General features: G+C 58.1%; 1 long non-coding RNA gene across 1 annotated transcript in view; it reads left to right on the plus strand.

Moving 5' to 3' along the window:
• The first annotated feature begins 8,795 nt into the window (after positions 1-8,795).
• The window catches only part of LOC102018646, a 15,556-nt gene continuing 5,727 nt past the window's right edge, over positions 8,796-18,624 (plus strand). Inside the window, exon 1 of the long non-coding RNA XR_001232095.1 lies at positions 8,796-9,037. This is a non-coding gene — a long non-coding RNA (uncharacterized LOC102018646). The remainder of the gene's footprint in view (positions 9,038-18,624) is intronic.

The following is an 18,624-nucleotide window of genomic DNA, read 5'->3' on the forward strand; positions in this document are numbered from 1 at the left end:
CCTTCCCCGCCCGGGGCCTGGACCGGGACAATGACGGCCCGCCCAACAATGAGGACAGCTTTCCCCGGCCCAGCCCTGGGGCGCTCACGCCAGACCTCCAGACCTCGGCCTCCTGGCTCACGCCCAAGCTCCTTCCCCGCTGCTGACTACCTTGGGTCACGCGCACGCCGGTCCCTCCTGGAACCTCGGCCCTCCTCTCTCTTGAGGGGACCCAGTTCACCTCCACCTCTAGGGAGTCCCGCTCACGGAGGCACAGACTGACAGGACACTCGGGCAGATACACGCGGGCAGTTGGACACACAGTGGTCAGGGCCCTCTGCCGGGCCTGGGGTCTCGTGGAAGAAGCCACCTGTGGTGGCCTGTGCCCTTCCCTGTGCCAAACACATTTCAGCTACTCAGGTGGCTGAGGCAGGAGGATTGCAAGTTTGAGCCCAACCTGGGGATCATTGATGGGCACGTTTAGCAAGATCCTGCCTCAAAATAAAAATTTTAAAGAGTTGGGGCTGTAGTTTAATGGTAGGGTGTTTGTATAGCAGGCTAAAAGCAGTGGATTTAAACCCTAGTACCACAAAACAAAATAAATTTTGTCTTTCTTTGGCATATGCTGTGTGTGTGTGTGTGTTGTTATTGTTATTGTTGTTATTGTTGCTTTAGGGAAACAAGGGCTCACTATGGAGTCCCTGTCAGCCTTGAACTCACTACCTAGCCAGTCTGGCCTTGCACTCCCAGTTCTCCTGCCTCGGCCTCTTGAGTGTCGGGATTAGAGATGTGTGCCGCCACACCAGCTTTATAACTTTGTTTCTGTGAACTGTCCAGAAGAGGCAAATCTCTACAGACAAAAAGCAGCTGCGTGGTTGCTAATGGCTTCTGAGCCAGGGGAGTGGGCTGGCTGCCGGCAGCGTCCTCCTGGGCAGTGAGAATGGTGAACTAGGTGGTGGCGGTGGCTGGGCAAGCTGGGGAATAGGCTGAAGCCCCTGGCACAGCCGGGTACCTTGGGGTTGGGGTGTGGCTGAGTATAGCATGTGTTTAGCATGTGGGACCCTGAGTTTAATCCCCAGCACTAAAATAAGTAGATGAAATCAAAAGCTGCATTTTGATAGCACGTGATGCTTATATGTGAGATGTGTGGACTCCCCGGCTCCTGACCTCTCTGGGCAGCCAGGTTCCTGGTGTCCTCTGCTTTCCTGCTCCCGGGCTGCCCTGGCCACGCTGCCCACCCTGTGAATTGAACATGACACGTTCACCCACAGAGCAACACCCATGCAGGGCAGAGAACCTTGTAAAGGCAAACAACCTTGCGATCACGAGTGCGGTGGGATGGAGTTGCTGTGTGTGGGACACGTACCATGAGCCAGGCCCCAGGCACGGCGTGTTTGGCCTGTGTCACCTCGTTTAGCCTCGAGGTGACCTTGAGATCAGACGCTCCATCGCCCTGTTGCAGATGTGGAAACTGAGGCTAGGAGACTGGACGATGGAGCCTTTGAGAACACGCAAGGTAGCAGAATTGGGGTGCCCCGGCTGCTCCAAGAGGAGACTCTAGGCCACCTTTGAGAACAGCCTCTGCGATCCAAGTCACCCCGTATGTGCTTCCTGTTGTCAAACATGGGTTTCCTACGCTAGTGCCCATGCCCACCTCCTGCATGCATTTTCACCTCTCTGCAACCTGAGACCTTTCCTGGGAGCGCCCCTTAGTGCAAAGGAAGACAGCGGTGGCAGCACCTGTCCCTGGGCCTTCATCCTGACCTTGGGCAGACACAGCTGGGGGTGGGGCAGGACCTGCTCCATGGCGGACAAAGGGAAGCCTGTTTGCCGCTGCAGGTGCAGGGATCAGGCTGCATTTCACTTTCCCTCGGTGGGGACTCCTCCCCCGTGCCCCTTGGGCAGAAGTCTGTTCCTGCTGGGCAGGGCTCGGCCCTTGCCAGGAACTGGGGGCGGGGCTCCCTGTTGTGTGCTCTGCCCCTCGGGACCAGCTCCATCGGTTTAATCATTAATGGGCACGTTTAGCCTTCGCTTGCAGGCTGGAATTTGGGATCTGTGCCCAGGGTCAATTATCTCTGACACATTATTTTGTGTAAAATCACTTTTAGCTGATGAAGCTGAAATAAAGAGGGGTCCATTAACCAACACTGGCCTCTTGACATCTGGGTCTCCCTGGGAGGTCACCAAAGAGCCATGCTTTAGGGACAGTGAAGTTGCTTCTGGAGAATCTGCTTAAAATCGCAGCCCACCGCTGGGGTGGCTTGGTTTTCAGACCCTATACACACCAGCCCTATCTGCGGTTTTGGGGGTTGGCAAAGTGCCCTGGAGACGTGCCCATTCTCTGCAGCTCCATCAGAGGCTGGGGAAAAGTTCATGCCTACCGTGACCCTGTTCTAGCATCTGGGAGTGAGAGCGCCTGGCACCCCCAGCCGAGGTGCAGGGTCTTCTCGATGCCTCAGCCAGGGGACTGAGCCTCCCACCGCACATGCATCCCAGCAGACAGCGGGGACCCCAGCGGCTCAGCACGCCCTCGTAAGGGCCCCTCCCTCCCCCCCCTTTCCTGACCTCTGGGGCAGCTGGCTGGCTCCCCACCACCCCTTTGGACCGCCCTGTCAGGCATGGGCCTCCAGCACGGCCGGCAGACAATGCTGCGTTTCTGCTGCTCGGGTCTTTGGGAGCGTAGCTGGGGGAGGTGCTACAGAGGCCGGAGCAGAAGGTGGGAGGCCGTGCTCCCTGCTCCCCTCTGGGCTTTGCTTGGGTGCGTCTCCCTGCCTCTCCACCACCTGCCCTATCAGCCCCAGCCCCGCCACATCTTGGTCAGATACAGCCCTCTGAGATGTGCCCGTCTCCCCCAGCCCAGCTGAAAGGCTGCCACTCAAGGCCACCTCCCAGACTCCCCGGCCTCCCCCGCCTTCTCGCCCTCCCAGTAGCTGCCTTAGCCACCCCTGCACTCCTGCCTCAGACCGACTCCTCAGACCCCACCATCCCCTTCCTGTCCTGCAGCACCAGCTGTGTTGCACTTTCCCTGCAGCGCCAGCATGTAGGACCAGTCAACATAGGCCTGCTCCCTGCACAGTGCCTGCAGAGTCAGCTATGTGCAGCCTGGGACGCTACAGAGCTTGTCAGCCGAGAGCCAGGACAAAAGCTCTCAGACAGGAAAGGGCGACAGGGCCCAGGCCCCGTGGGGTCAGGGCTGCAGCCATAGCCTGGTTTCCCCCAGCGGCCCCAGGCCTCCCTGTGTGGGTCTGCTCTGTGGCCCCGGACCATCCTTGGGCCTCATTTCCTGCTGTTCGTAAGTCCAGGCCTACGTGACCTTTGAGGCGTTCCTGTCCACCAGCCCCCCACTCCGGATGTCCAGAACACTGCCAGAAGCTCCACCCGGCTTCGTGTAGGCAGGCTCCACCAGAAGGGCTGGCCAGGGTGCCGGATGGGCACACCCTTGTTTGGGGCTTTCCCACTGCCCCAGGGAGCCTTCCCAGAATCCAGGAAACCGAGGACTCAGGTTGGAGACCCCCAGGGTCTGGCAGCCGACCTTGGCCCTTCCGCAGGACCCCAGACCTATTCTGGGCCTTTCCAAGGAAGCCATACCTGCTGCCCAGGAGCAGACTGTGCCTGAGGGTGTTACCGGAGACATGATCACGACCTCATGGAGAATGGCCTCGAGTGTCCCTTCCACCCTGCCCTTTCTGTGTGCCCGGCAGCCTCCTGCTCCCGGGGACGGCATGTGAGACCTGGCTCGGGATCGGGACTTAGGGACCCACCCAGTGCGTGGAGAAACAGCAAACAGGGCTTGGCTAGTACTCCAGGGCTGAAGCCTGCACCATTTCCAGAGTACCTTGCAGAGCAGCCTCTACACTGAGTGTGGCCCTCCCGAGGAGAAGGGACGCCCCCCCCCCCCACGGCTCTGCAGGCGTCGGTATGGAGAGCACACAGGCGGTGGGCTCCAGGAATATCCAGGACAGGAATCTCCCTGACAAACAGGCTGCTTATCTGTGTCTCTCCTGCCCGCCCAGGAGCGCAGATGATGTTTTCCAGATGCCGAGGAGCCGCCTCCACTCCCCGCCTGCCCAGCCAGCTCCTGCTGAACGCTTTGTGTTCGTGCCAAGTGGTAAAGCTTGGGCCCTGGAGCGGAGGGAGCAGCAGGGTGGGTCCTCTGGCCCAGCAAACACCCATGTGTGGGCCTGGGAGGCCCAGACTGGGGCCCCCTGACCTCAGGGGCTCCCCCTGATTGGGGATGGCCCCGGTGCAGCCCACTCTAGTTCTGTGCCGGTAGAGCCGGCTCCTGTGGGGTGATTGGCTGGGCGGGAGGTGGCAGGGAAACCTCACCCTCTCCTGCAGATCTGGACACTGCTGGATGAGCCAGACCTGCCCTTTCCCTGCCCTAGCCCTTGAGCTCCTGTCCCCAGGGCCAGCGGGGAGGCTGCTGGAATTGGGGCTACGTGGGCAGAGGTGGCACTCGGCTTGAGGGCAATGCGAGGAGACCAGCACAACCTGGGTTTGGCACTCAGGACAAGGCCTTTGAGTGCCCAGGGGCACGGCAGGCATGGAGAGGGGCAGGAGCTCCAGCGGGTCAAGCAGGGGCTGCGTCTGCACTGGAGTCCTGGGCTGACCTCATGCACCAGACATCAGCAGAGGGCACAGGACTTAGGGAAGCTCTAGGGGCCCGGGGCACCTGTGTGCTCAGGGCTAGAGCTGGCTGAGTGCAGGACATGTGGTGGGGACCTCGCTGGATGGTTCCAGAGCCGCCTGGATTCTCCTGTCTCAGATGCCTGCCTGAATTTCCCTGGGAATCTCCCTGCCTCCTTCAGCCTGTTGGGACCTGCGGCTCCCAGGAGGCCTGGACTAGTTCATTTCCGTTCAAGACTCCACGATACCCCTGAGGACTCTGCCAGGTTCTCACTAATTGCTAGTTTGAGACCTGGGTTTCTCGAAGTTGGTCTGGCTCCCTCTTCCGCTGCAGAGCATGTGTGTGAGGCCGGTTCCCTGCAGCTGAGGCTGGGGTGAGGTCTGCACCTGCTGTAGCAGCTCAGCTTGGAGAGGGCACAGGGTGTAGAGGGGGCAGTGGAGGTGGGAGATTCTAACCACAGCCAGCAGAGAAGAGGTCACAGGATAGGACCCCACCACCCCCATTCTCCGTGAGGGCCTCTTACCCCATGGCCAAGTCTGGGGTGGTCACCCGGCCTTACTAGCATCAGCAGATCAGCGCGTGACACCAGATCACCAAACAGAAGCTCCTCCTTGGAAAGCTGACCCTGGGTTGGCCTTGAGGCTATACCCTCGGGGCAGGGCCATAACTGCTTTGGAGCTGTGGAAATTCCAAATTACAACGAACTTAATGTAAAGATCTTAACTAACTTTCTTCCCTGTTTTTTTGTTTTTTGTTTTTTGTCTTTTTGAGACAGGGTCTCACTATGCAGTTCAGGCCGGCCTTGAGCTCACTTTATAGCCCAGGCTGGCCTCGAACTCGCAGCAATCCTCCAGCCTCAGCCTCCTGAATACTGGGGTTACAGGCGTGCTCCATCATGCCTGGCATGTTTTGTTTTGTTTTGAGAGAGTGTCACTATGTAGTTCAGACTGGCCTTGAACTCACTATGTAGCCCAGGCTGGCCTGTAACTCAAGGTGATCCTCCTGCCTCAGCCTCCCTGGTGTTGGTCTTGCAGATGTGTACCATTACATCCAGCTGATTAGCTTTATTTTCAATTGTAGAATCTGGCAACAGTTTATTCCATAAAAGGGCATCCAGTGTTTCAGTGGCCTGAGCAAAAGAGGGTGGCTTTGTAGGCAGAGAGACTGATGAAATCAGAAATAAAGACAAAAGGCAGATTGGTCATTTCAAAGTTGCTTTCCTTTTAAGGCAGGGACAGGAGAAAGGACAATAGAGAAATAACCAAGTGGTTAACACCAGGTTACATTTTTTGGGTAAGGATTTAAAGCAGAGAGAACTTCACTCTCCCCCATTGACCTAGGCTGCTTGGGAAATCCGGCTGTTATCTCTCCCCTGCTTCCGGAAGGTCAGAGAGCAAGGCGGCTTCCTTCTGGTGATGGAGCTTTCATATGAGCACCTCCATTTTCACTGGTTCTGTTGGGGCCCTGTGTCCTCCCATATTTTTTACTTAACAGTAGAAAGATGAATACGTTAATATTATACTATATATTCAAGTACTTTCCTCAAACTGAAAGTTTCTTTTCCTTGATTTTTTTTTTTTTTTTTTTGAGGTGGAGGTCTTGTTATGTAGTTCAGTCTGACCTTGAACTCACTAACTTACTATGGAGCCCAGGCTGGCCTGGAACTCAAGGCAATCCTCCTGCCTCAGCCTCTTGAGTACTGGGATGATGGGTGTGTGCCACCAAGCCTGTCTTATTTTCTTCTGAGTTTAAGAGAAATAAAGTTACTTCTGAGGGCTGCGCTGTGAGCATGCAGTGCCGGCTCGCGCCCCTTCTCAGGGCTGTAGGCTCAGCCATCAGCTTCCTTTGGGACAATGGAGGGAAGGCCTGCAGCCCACTGAGAATGGTGACCACCTTCCACCCTGGGAGCGACTTGCTCACTCATCCCCTCATTTCAAAGGTGTGGACGGGACCCAAGGATTCATGTGCAGCATTCTCTTTTTTTTTTTTTTTTTGGTACCGGGAATCGAACTCAGGACCTTGCGCTTGCCAGGCAGGCGCTTGTGCCGCTGAGCTATATCCCCAGCCCCTCATGTGCAGCATTCTCGCTAAGCAGCTTCTCCAGGGCCCAGAGCCCGCTTTCCTTTCCTTCCAACCGAGGGAGAAAGAAGGAGCTGGGGTGGGCTGAGGGCAGTAGGGACCAAGGACCAGGGCTCCCCAGGGCCCCCAGGTGCTCACCCCTGGGCCCTGGTTCAGCTCCTCCAGCACCTTGGGCCTGTTCCACATTCAGTCCAGCTGGCCCCGAGGCCACCTGCTGCAGGCAACCCCCCTTTGGGGACAGCAGCAGCCCCACATTTCATGGTTCTCTCCAGAGCATGGGGTCAGGCCTGGGCCAGGAGCTAGAGGTGCTGCCCGCTGTCCCTGGGTCCTTGGAGAAAATGCAGGCTCAATGGAGCCCGTCAGCCTTTGCCTAGAACCGGAAGAGGAGTGGAAACAGGAGGTGGAAATCCAGGCTCCGGCCAGTCCGGCACTGCAGCTTCCGCCTGCTGGGAAACTGTGCCTCTCAGCAGTTCGAGGCGCCCTGCCCCCACCCCTCTGCTCCTTGGGTGCCTCCTGGACCCCTAAGGCCTTCTGGGTGGATGCCGGTGGGGCACTCTGATTCACGAGGTGGCCAGGCAGGCCCAGACGCAAGGCTGCAGCTGTCTGGGTCCAGCAAACTCCTGGGGGGTCTCCCCACCCCTGCAGGGAACCGGTGCCGAGGTGGGGGAGGGGAGGGCAAATGCTCACTCCGAGCTCCAGCTGGGCGACTGTGGCCTGCAGGACAGCCCCAGCCCATGTCCCAGTCTCCCCCTGCCGTCCCGTCTAAGCTTCCCCTGCTGCCTGCTGCCACCACCCTGCTCTCTCTGTCCTGCAGGGACTTGGTTCTCCTCTCTCTGGCCTCTGCCTGGCCCTCTTAGGAGGGACGGGGTTCGGAACCAGGAGGCCTGGGCTCCTTTCTGACCAATCCCCCGGCTGGGCAGTTGGGGCACCAGGGAGTCCCAGGGCCTGCCTGCCTGTGACCGCAGGTGGGTGTCAGCCACCCCCGCAGGAGAAAGGGCTCCTGGGACCCGCAGCAGAATCCTGCAGCTCCCTGGCTGCCGCGCCTCCCGCTCACCCCAACCCTGCTCAGCCACCCCCCAACCACCCCCACCCCCCCACCCCCCGCTGAGGCTGGGAGTGAGGCGGACCCAGCAGTGACCTCCCCGCAGGGGCAGGAAGCACCTGTCAGCCTCCCAGCAGTGCCCTGGGCTGCTCTGTCCCTCCGCCCCCTCCACGCTCCTGGCCTGCACCGAGGGAGGCTGGGCATGGAGCAGGGGCCGGGCCCAGGCGGGCAGGAGGGCAGGGGGCCTGGACCACCCTCACGAAAGCCGCCGCCCACAGGCTGCGGTGGTCCGGGCGGGAAGCTCTGCTGCGTGAACCAAGGTTTGGGTTTGTCTCTGGTTTGTCTGGGTTTGTCTCCTTTACATACGAGGCAGTGCCATGGGCAGGGTCACCCAGCCATGGGCCCCAGTGGCCTGCGGGCTCACCCAGCCAGGGCTCCAGAGCAGCCCACCTCCACTCACCTGGGAGGGAGGGAACCCTGCACCTACCCAGACGGCCACAGAAGCCAGATTGGCAGCACGCTGGGTGGCGGGCATGGCTGGGGACTCTGGGCCAGCGACACCAGCGCCACCCTCAGCCCCTCTGTGCCAGCCCGCCTGACTGTCCGGAAAACACTGAACGAGGATGGACATTAGGTTGGGAGGGTGGACCCTGGCTGGGCCTCACCCTGAGCTAGATGCAGCCCACTGGGCGGTTAAGGGCTTATCCTCAGCGTGCGTTCCGCCTGTCATCAGAAAATAACAACAGGGCTCATCAACTCAGCAAAACAATAGCCTCCAGCCAGCTGGGACAGCATCCTGATAAGATCCAGGTGGCTCCAGAAGCCTGGCAGGTCAGTGTGCAGATGCCGAGGTCACCAGCCTGACCCCCGAGGCCCAGCACAGGTGCCGTGTCCTGTGTGAGGCCCGGGGCCCGAGGGAGGCTCCTGTGACTGCACCTCCTTCCTACTGCCCGGTGTTAGGGGCCCTCGTTCCTGCCAGGCGTGCAGAGCTTCCCGCCCCGCCCACCGCAGCCTGTGGGAGGCGGCCTCTGTGAGGGCGGCCGGGGCACCCTGCCCTCCCGCCCACCCAGGCCCGGCCCCTGCTCCATGCCCGGCTGCTCAGTGTGGGCCACAGTCATGGAGGGGGCGGAGGCACAGAGCAGCCAGGGCACCGCGGGAGGCTGGCAGGTGCTTCCTGCCCCTGCGGGGAGGTCACTGCTGGGTCCGCCTCACTCCCAGCCTCGGCTCTGAAGTCCTGCCCTCCTCCTGGCCTGGTGACTCACCTGCTTCCCGGTCATCATCGTGCCTGAGTCGGCCCAGCCTCCTCCGAGGTGAGCTGGGAGAGGGTGGGCTCCCGGGGACCAAGCAGGATTGGAGGGGAGCAGAGGCGCGGCAGCCAGGGAGCTGTGGGTCTCTGCTGCCGGTCGGGAGCCCTTCCTCCTGCGGGGCGACCCTTGAGTCTGCACAGCGCCCCACGGCCCTTCTGTGGCTGGGATGGGCTGGCACTGGGCGGGTCCCTGCCCAGGAGTTCTGGGCCTGACTCTGGGGCTGGCCTCCTGCCCGCTGTGTTCTGAAGGTCACAGGTCACTGGGTCATGGTCATGTGGGCCACCCCTGTGGGCCTTGCTACACCCTCTGCAAGTGAGGACACTGAGCTTGGTGTGGTGGTGAGGCTCGCTCACTCAGGGCTGTGTCAGGGTGGCTGGAGGGCCTGGAGCTGGCGTCTGATGCCAGGCTGTCGGCTTACTGCAGGGAGGGGACAGCGGGGGGAGGCTGGCGGCCTAACCCAGTTCTGACACGGTTTTGGTGTGAAGATCTGGGGCTCTGGTTTACATGCCTGCCTGGTCTGAGCTGTGGTTTTGCTGATAACAGCTGTGCACCCTCAGGCAGGTTGCTTGTGGTCTCTGAGGCTCCAGGGGCCTTGTCGGCCAGCTTCTGAGCAGCTGAGAGGAGGAGCTGCCCGAGAGTGCTGGCTGGGACCACAAGTGGCGGGGTAGGGCTAGGAGTACCCACAGGGGAGAGGCCATGGGCTGGGGTACAGCTCAGTGGCACAAGCACCTGCCTCACAGGGTGAGGCCCACCTGGCGCTCTGCAGAGCCTGCCACTTACTTTCCTGCAGGGGCCTGCGGAAGGCAGCTTGTTGCCAGGTGCGAAACCGGGTCCAGAGCAGCAGTGCCCTGGGTGATGGGGCCACAGTTCTTCCTGGCCCTGGGAAGCTGCAGGCCTGGCTTCCTCACAGGTACATCATGGGGAACCTCGGGGGCCCAGTGTCCTCGGGTCTGCAGCTCAGTGGACCTTGTGCCCGCCAGGCTCTCCTTGCTGCACTCCATCCCTGCTGCCACTTAGCAGACCCCTCCCTCACTCTAAAGGCTCCGGGCTCCATGTGCCCTCCCGGGCCCCAACCCAGCTCCACCGCCCAGGGCTGCTGGTCCCCAGGAGGCTAGCACCTGGGACACGCCCTGGAAGGCAGCCACTGGACTGGGCAGCAGGCGCCACCTCCCCAGGATCTGGTGCCCTCCTAGGACTGCATTCCTCTGCCTACACTCAGCCTCTCCCAGGTGCTGATGCGATGCTTTGGGCTCAGGGACACACCTGGAGAAGCCATCATGGCCCACGGTGGGCAGGAGCCACGGCTGTGGCTGGAGGCTGCAACCAGGATCTGAGTGGCGCAGGTCTCGCCGGAGCTCACCAGGCACGGCGTGGCGTAGGCACCCTCAGCTGGCTCAGCCAGGCTGGGAGTGTGGGTGGGGCAGGCTTTGGATAAGCACTGGAGGGCAGCCGAGGCCTGTGAGGGCCGCCATCCTCCCGCGCACCTAGGGCCTCTCAGGAGAGCCCTGGAGGCCACAGCGAGGCTGAGGTGGCGGTGTTTGGAAAGACCTGCTCTCGCTCCTCTGTTGCTGGGATACTGGCTTGCTATCTTTTTGGTCTTGTTGTACATTTTACTGTCCACTTAATTAATTTTGAAAGAAATATTCTTGGGTGTGCAGCAGGCAGAACCTGACTGCTGGGTTTTTGGGCTTTTCCAAGCACACCGGAACCCCTTGCTGAAGTAGCCCCTAGAACCAGAGCGAGGTGCCCAGCCCTCCCAAAGCTTCCCAGAGGGTGGGACCTCTCTAGGCTGGGCCACCTTGAAAGCCTCTCTGACCCAGAGGTCAGCCTGAAGCCAGTGCGGGGGAGTGAGCAACACGTGCCTGTAGAGTGAATCAGTGACCTCTGGAGGTGTGGAGATGAGAGGGGCCCGCACAGGAGGGGCCTCATCAGCCACTTCGGGGTCACCTGCCCTGTACATTTGCAAGAAGGAAGTATTTTAAATTTTATTTACTTGAAACCATACAGTAACTCTTAATACAGTCTCATAAAAATTAAAGCCTTCCCGATAAAGTCCGCGTCTATCTTGATCGGTCCGCTTCGGTCGCGCCCCACCCCCAGTGCGGTCGCTGTTTGGTTTGGTGTTGGTTTTGCGGACTGGCCCAGGCAGCACTTGCAGGATGTCCATGCCTGCGGAGCTGTGCGGTGGCAGCAGTGCGCCCAGTGTCTCAGCTGGGTGTGGGGGCACTGGCTGTAATCCCAGCGCTTCAGAGTGAGTTCAAGGCCAGCCTGGGCTGCACAGTGAGACTCCATCTCAAAAAACAATGGGGTCAGGGATCTAGCTCAGCGGCATAAGCGTCTGCCTGGCAAGCACAAGGTCCTGAGTTCAATTCCTGGTACAAAAAAACCAAAAAAAAAAAAAAAAACAAACCACAAAAAAAAACAAGACCAAGACCAATTCAGTATCTTGCTGGGCACAGGACAGCTGTCAGTCCTGAGGCTCTCAGGCCAACGAGCTCCACTCTCCAAGCCCCCAGGGGCGCAGGGGAAAGGCTGGCAGCTCCTCCCCGCAGGGGGCGGGTCTGGGCGGCGTGGGCGCCTGGGAAGCCGCCTGGCCATGGCTGGGCTGAGTGCTCCAGCACCCGCAGTCTGAGGAGTTGCTCCACACTGTGCAGCCGCTTGCTGGCGCCTCTGGGCTCCAGACTGCCCGCGCCTGTGCCGGTGGCCTGGCCTGGACGCACAGGACGGGGTGACGATGGCCCCGACCCCTGGGACACGCGGCCCTCGCCCCCTGCCATGCCAAGGAAGCCAGGTCTGGCTCCCACACCGCAGGAGGGAGTGCCGGTCCTCCCACGCGCCTTGGGCCAGGGCCAGGCTGCAGGGTGGGCTGAGGGTGCGCCCCGACCTGCAGTGCTTCCCATGAAGGGCCAGAAGTCTCACCTGCCAAGGTGCTAGTTAGGGCAGATGTCAGAGCAGGAGGAGGAGGGAGGGGAGGGCACCACCAGCCTCCCAGCACAGCGTCCTGGGCTCAGAGCTGGCTTGCCTCCTGCTGGCAGGAAATCACCCCAGGGCCCAAAACTTAGGGGCCCCTTTCAGAGCGAGGGCCTGCCCCAGCTGCCCTACCTCCATTCCTGGCCAAGGCTGTCTTGGGGGTGGGGCTGGAGACACACCCCGGCCGGCCTGGCACAGTGTCCTGGCCTGGTTTACCAGGGCTGGCCCCACCTGACTCTGTGGAGGCTGCGGGCTTATTCACTGCTGCCCTCAGGCTCCACCTCCCCTCTCTGGGGCAGTCACGTGAAGTGGGGAGGTGTCCTGCCCTTCGGATTCTGGCCGGATGTGGGGGTCCCGTGTGTCCTCCTGCCTGGCTGGGGAGCCTACCTACACCCCCATAGGATTCTTGATGCAAAATAGTTCTGCCTGGGTTCCTGGCCGGACAGAGCCCTGTGTGCCAGGAACAACTGGCTCTCACCCTGGGGGGAAGGCGCCCCCAGCTGCCTGTGCCTGCTTTTTGCCACACAGGGCAGGACCATGAATCCTTGGCCTATCTAGGAGGATCACCTGGGCTGGGGATTTAGCTCAGCGGCACAGTGCCTGCCTGGCAAGCGTGAGGTCATGAGTTTGATTTCTGGTACCAGAAAAAAACCAAAAACCAAAAAAAAGCATTAGGAGGATCGCTTCGGAAGCATTTAAAAAGTCTTCATTTTGGCCGTGCATGTTGGAGCACCCCTGTAACCCTAGCCAGCCTGGGTTACAAAATGAGTTCATGGCCCACGGCCAGCCTGAACCGCATAGCAAAACCCTATCTCAAAACAAAACCAAAAAACAACAGCAGCAATAAAAATAACTTTCGGGCTGGGTATGGTGGTACACGCCTGAAATCCCAGCACTTGGGAGGCAGAGGCAGGAGGATCATTGTAAGTTTGAGACCAGCCTGGGCCACAAAGTGAGCTTAAGACCAGCCTGAATTGCATAGCAAGACCCTGTCTCAAAAAGACAAAAAAACCCAAACAACTTTCATTCTGAAAGGTGCTTAGCTTTGACCTTCATAAGTGAAGCTATGTACCCACCCATCATCAACCAGCAGCCACCTTGTCTTATTAATCCTCTTCCCACTTCCCAGCTTTCCTGATTATTATTATTATTATTTTAGTTTTTTGAGACAGGGTCTTGCTTTGCAATGAAGACGGGCCTTGAACTTGCTATGTAGTGTAGGCTGGCCTTGAACTCTAAGTGATCCTCCTGCCTCAGCCTCTCGAGTGCTTGGATTATAGGCATGTGCCACCACATCCAGCTCCCATGTTATTTTTTTCCTATATCTTTATTATTATTATTATTATTTTTGGTACCAGGAATTTAACTCAGGACCTTGTGCTTGCTAGGCAGGCACTTGTGCCACTGAGCTATCTCCCTGGCCCTTTTTTGTCTTTTTGAGACAGGATCTCACTATGCATTTCAGGCTGGCCTTGAGCTCACTCTGTAGCCCAGGCTGGTCTCAAACTCTCAATGATCCTCCTGCCTCAGCCTCCCGAGTGCTGGGATTACAGGCGTGTGCCACCACGCCCAGCTTCCCATATTATTTTGAAGGCACTTGAGGAGACTGTGGTTAAACATACACAAGGAATTCAGTGCAGCCATGCAGGGTGGCCCCAAAAGGTCTTTTAACAAAGCTCCCTGGGGGAGTTGGAGCAGGAGCCAGGGCTGAACACTAGGGGACCCAGGGGAGGCCAGCGGAGGTGGGAGCGGTGGGGACCTATCAGGGGCCACAGTCAGTGAGACCAGTACCTTCCAGAGAAGCAGAGAAACCACAGACCGAGCTGCCACTCAGTGGGACAGTTCCCTGCTGTCACCCCCGGAGGGACTGGAGAGGAGCTGGCTCCTCTTGCCCGCCCCCGTCTCCTACTCTGGGGGCAGCAAAGCCCAAGACAGGAGCCCCTTGAGTGGGGGTTGATGTGGTGGTGAAGCTGTGCCCTCCCGGGGGCTGAGCCTACCTCTTCCTGCCACGGAGAGCCTGGCGGCGGCGCAGCAATGAACAAAAGATGCTTTGTTCAGCCCGAAAAACAAACACTTCCCCTGGATATTTACTCCTGATACTTGAGTGTAATATGGGGTGTAAGTTACTCTTTAACAGGAACGGGCCCACCTCGAGCTCTCCTGAACTGACTTCCTGGAGGGAAGGGGTCACTGGCACAGGTGTTGACCAGACACCCCCTTGGTGGCCCGGAAGAGCTGGAGGTGGCTGTGACCAGGGCCCTGAGCAGCGGGCCACGGCAGCCACCCAGGTCAGCCTTCCCCAGGACCAGCACCCTCACATCAGCCCCTGTGGAAGGAAACAGCAGGGGCTGCCCCAGCCCCAGGGCCCCACGAGGGCCACCACTGCCACAAAGGTGGGCTTCTAGATCCGGGGGGACAGGTCAGCACATAGAGATGACATAAAACTGCACTGGCACTGGGGTAGCTCGGAGTGGAGCGGGTGGCCATCATGTGCAAGGCCCTGGGTTCTAAGCCCAGTATCACCAAAACAAACCAAATGGCACAAAATTGGGAGGTTTAGGAGTCAAGTTTAATGGGGATTTCAGCAGTGGGGAGAAGTGGTGAGCAGAGCTGCAGGAGAGGGAAATTGCACCAGCCATGCGGATCGCATTCTGGGAGGAGGCAGTGCAATCGCAGGCTGCCAGAGACCTGTGGCTGGTGCAGACAGAAGTGTTGGGCCCGCCACACGTCTGTGCAGGTGTTGGACCCGGAAGACAGGAGGGGCCTTCCGCAGGAGGGCAGTGTGGGTGCATGTCACGTGACACCGTGATCCACAGGAGGAGAGGAGGTGCGCTGCAGGGGAGGGGAACACGGAGAAACAGCCTCCCCTAGACTCGCTTGTACCAGGACCAGCCAGGGCTGGGACTCAGGAGGCCCAGAGCTCAGTGACTGCCTCGGTGACCAGGGTCCTGGGTGCTGCTGGACTCATAGCAGTCGCCCTCAGCATGTCCACGCCTTGCGGGGCTGGGCACCTGTGATCCTGGCATCTGCTCTCCTTCTAGGCTCCCACAGCGGCCTCAGTTCCCAGGCAGGGAGGGAGTCAGGGCTGCCACTGGCACAGGTGGGGCTGGGCCTATGACTGAGTGTAGAATCCGTGCGCGTGTGTGAGTGTATGTGCATGTGTGTATGTGTGTGTGTGTGCACGTGATATCCCTTGATACCTAGCTATCAGTGCGAGATTAGTTCCAAGGCCCTCTGTGGAACCAAAGTCCAGTGCTCCACTCACCTATAAAAGGGGTACTGTTTGCATAGAACCTGGAAACCCTATAATCTAGTTCATCTCCAGATGACGTCTACCTAACACACCCCAAGTGCTGTGTAAGTGGTTGTTAGACTGCACTGCTTAGGGAATCATGACATGGAGAGAAGTACATACATATTCAGTACAGGTACAGTTTAAAAATACCTCTTTTTTTGTAGTACTGGGCAGTAAAATCAAGGACCATGGAGTTATGTCTTCAGCCCTTTTTCTATTTTATTTTTACTTTGAGATAGGTTCTTGCTAAGTTGTTCAGGCTGGCCTCAAACTTGCAATCCTCTCCCAGGTAGCTGGGATTACAGGTGCATACCACCACACCAGACATTTCTTTGAGACAGGAGCCCACTATGTAGTTCATGCTGACCTTGAATTTGCAATCCTCCTGCCTCAGCCTCCTGACTTCTAGGATGAGTGTGCCCAGCCCTCAGATATTTTTAATGTGCCATCGGCTGAATGTGTGTGTGTGGAACCCATGAATACACAGGGCTGGCCATAATATTTTTAGCCACAGTGTAGGACTGGAAGAGAACTCTTCTCCTTCTAAGAGGAATCATGCCAGGGAGGAAGGCAGAGCCCCTGAGACCCTGTTTGCTGTTCAAGTTAGTGCTAGAAAGTACAGAAAGCCCAGCCTGCTAGCCAGAAGGGCACAGGGAAAGTAGGAGGGGACACTGGGTCTGGCCTGGGGCTCCCCATGGCCTGCTAGAAGTCAGGCTTAGACGGCACACACCTGGGCCTGATCCGGCACTGTTTGACTGGGCTCCTGCATGGCCGTGTGCTCAGGGCCAGTGGGCAGGGTGAGCATCCAGGCAGGCCGTGCCTTGGCCGCTGTCCTTGGGATGCATGGAGGCCAGCTGGGGCCTCTGTTTCGAAGGGGATGGCCTGTGTTAGGGACACAGCCTGCAGAAGTGAAGGCCAGGGAGGCCTCGCTCCTGGCTGGACTCGCAGACGCTGCACCTGCGCCCCCTTCCCGAGGGGACACCCCCGCTTCCTGTGGGTGGGTCGGCAGGGCCAGCTTTGCTGATTAGATGTGGCCAGCAATTGCAGGGTGGACCTTGGAAGTGTCCTGCTCCCCGGGCGGGTACACAGGAGGCCGCGGGTGCTGGTTTCACTGGAAAAGTCACCAGTCTCAAGGCCAGAGTGGAGACAAAAGCACAAGCTCCCTCTCTGTCCCTTTCTGAAAGAGAGAAAGGCCACCTTTCTATCCCAGCGTCCCAATTGGGCCAGGGAGAACCTGAGCCCGCTGGGACAGGCCGCTCCTGTGTGTGGCCCCTCGCTGTCCCCACAGCGGTCCCTTTGTGGGGTGGGGGCAGCGGGCCTCTTGCCAGGCTCCTGGACACTTGAGGACACTAGCAGGTCCACAGTGATGTCTCCAGGCCTCAGCGGCAAGCTCTTGGGTCCCCTGCAGGCAGGCAGAAGGGCGGGGCCAGACGGTCCCTGCAGCCCTGCAGCCCCTGCATTTCCAGTACACTCAGAGTTGTCCAGGGTAGGGTGGGCATTCGGAAGGTGACTCCCAGGACAGCATGCACATGCAGGAGGGTGGCAGGCTTGATACTATGGAGACCAGGTGTGGTAACTCACGCCTGTAATCCCAGCTGAGGAGGATTGCTCTGAGCTCAAGGCCAACCTTGAACTGTGTAGCGACACCCTGTCTCAAACAAACAAAACCCAAAAACCAACAAAATAAAAAACTCAAGGGGGCAGAAGGAGCCAGTCGGTGGCTGAATAGGGTGGGGACTTTGGTCCAAGTCTCCTGGGGCAGCAACGGCCTGATCCCAGCATGTGCTTGGGCAGCCGTGGTCACAGGGTGCACCCTGCCTCTCCTGGGGAAGTGAAGCAGGCAGCTTTCCCACCACTGGGACAGAACACGGACACTCACAGCTGAAAGGAGGGGAGGGTTAGTTTGCTCACAGCTTCAGTCCCACAGAGACTGGCCCCAGGAGAGACATCATGGTGGAAGGGAATGGCTGAGCAGGGGAACAGTGCCAGAGAGGCTGGGCGTGGCAGCACACGCTTGTAATCCCAGCACCTGGGAGGCTGAGGCAGGAGGATACCTGTGAGCTCAAGGCCAACTTGAACTATGTAGTGAGACTCTGTCTGGAGGGAAAAAAAAAAAGAAAAAGAAAAGAGAATGCCATGCAGGAACAGTGAAGGGCCATGTATCATTCCCAAGGCCGTGGCTCGGAGACCCACCCAGACACACTCAGAGTGCTCCACTAATCTGCTAGGTACCGTTCTCCTTCTCCATGTCCTCTCTCCCTCCTCCTTCTCCTCCTTCCTCCTGGCCTGTAACTCACTAGGTAGCCCACGCTGACCTCCAGCTTGTGGCAATGCTCCCGCCTCAGCCTCCCGAGTGCTGGGATTACAGGCGTGGGCCCCCACGCCCGGCTGCCATCTTCAGCCCTTTTTACTTATTGACATTTTAAATTTTGAGACCAGGTCTTGCTAAGCTGCCCAGGCTGGCCTTGAACTTGTGGTCCTCCTCCCCAAGTCTCCAGTAGCTGGGATTATAGATCCTGACACCACGGCCAGACTGGAGCTCTTTTTTGTTTCATTTCTGTGACCAATTGTGTGCCATTTGTTGAGATTCCGAAAAACAATCTTGCCATCACCTTAGGGTCTCATGGAAAATTAATCTGCACATATATGTGGTCTATTTCTGCACTGACACGCCTTTGCTCTACGTGGTGATCTTTTCACTACTTGCATATTATTTTGGTTTCCGTAGCTTTATGAAGTCTTGAGATCAGGTGGTCTAAGTCTTCCAAATACGTTTTCTTTTAGAAAATATTTTGGTTATTCTGTATCCTTTGCACTTATATATTAAAAAATCACCTTGGCAGGCCAGGGTTGTAGCTCGGTGGCAGTGCCTGTCTGGCAAGTGCAAGGTCCTGAGTTCGATTACCAGTACCAAAAAAAGGAAAAAAGCCTGGTGTGGCGGCGTATGCCTGAAGTCCCAGCACTTGGGAGGCTGAGGCAGAAGGATTGCTATGAGTTTGAGGACAGCCTGGGCTACAGAGTTCATTGCCAGCCTAAATTGTATAGTGAAACCCTGTCTCAAAAAGACCAAAAAAAAAAAAAAAAAGAATCACCTTGGCAATTTTTATACGACCTACAGGATTCTGATTGGAGGTGTCTTGAATTTACAGATGAATGTGAAGAACCTTGACATACGATCAGTTAATGAACATTGTCCTCTCTGTTATGTAGGTCTTTAATTTCTCTTAGTAATGTTTTATGGTCTTCAGTAGCCAGGTTTTGCACTTTTTTTTTTTTTTTTTTTTTTTTTTTTTTGAGACAGGGTCTCGATATGCAGTTCAGGCTG

Source organism: Chinchilla lanigera, unplaced genomic scaffold (assembly GCF_000276665.1).
Source record: "Chinchilla lanigera isolate Chin_1 unplaced genomic scaffold, ChiLan1.0 scaffold00137, whole genome shotgun sequence".
Classification (NCBI taxonomy): domain Eukaryota; kingdom Metazoa; phylum Chordata; class Mammalia; order Rodentia; family Chinchillidae; genus Chinchilla; species Chinchilla lanigera.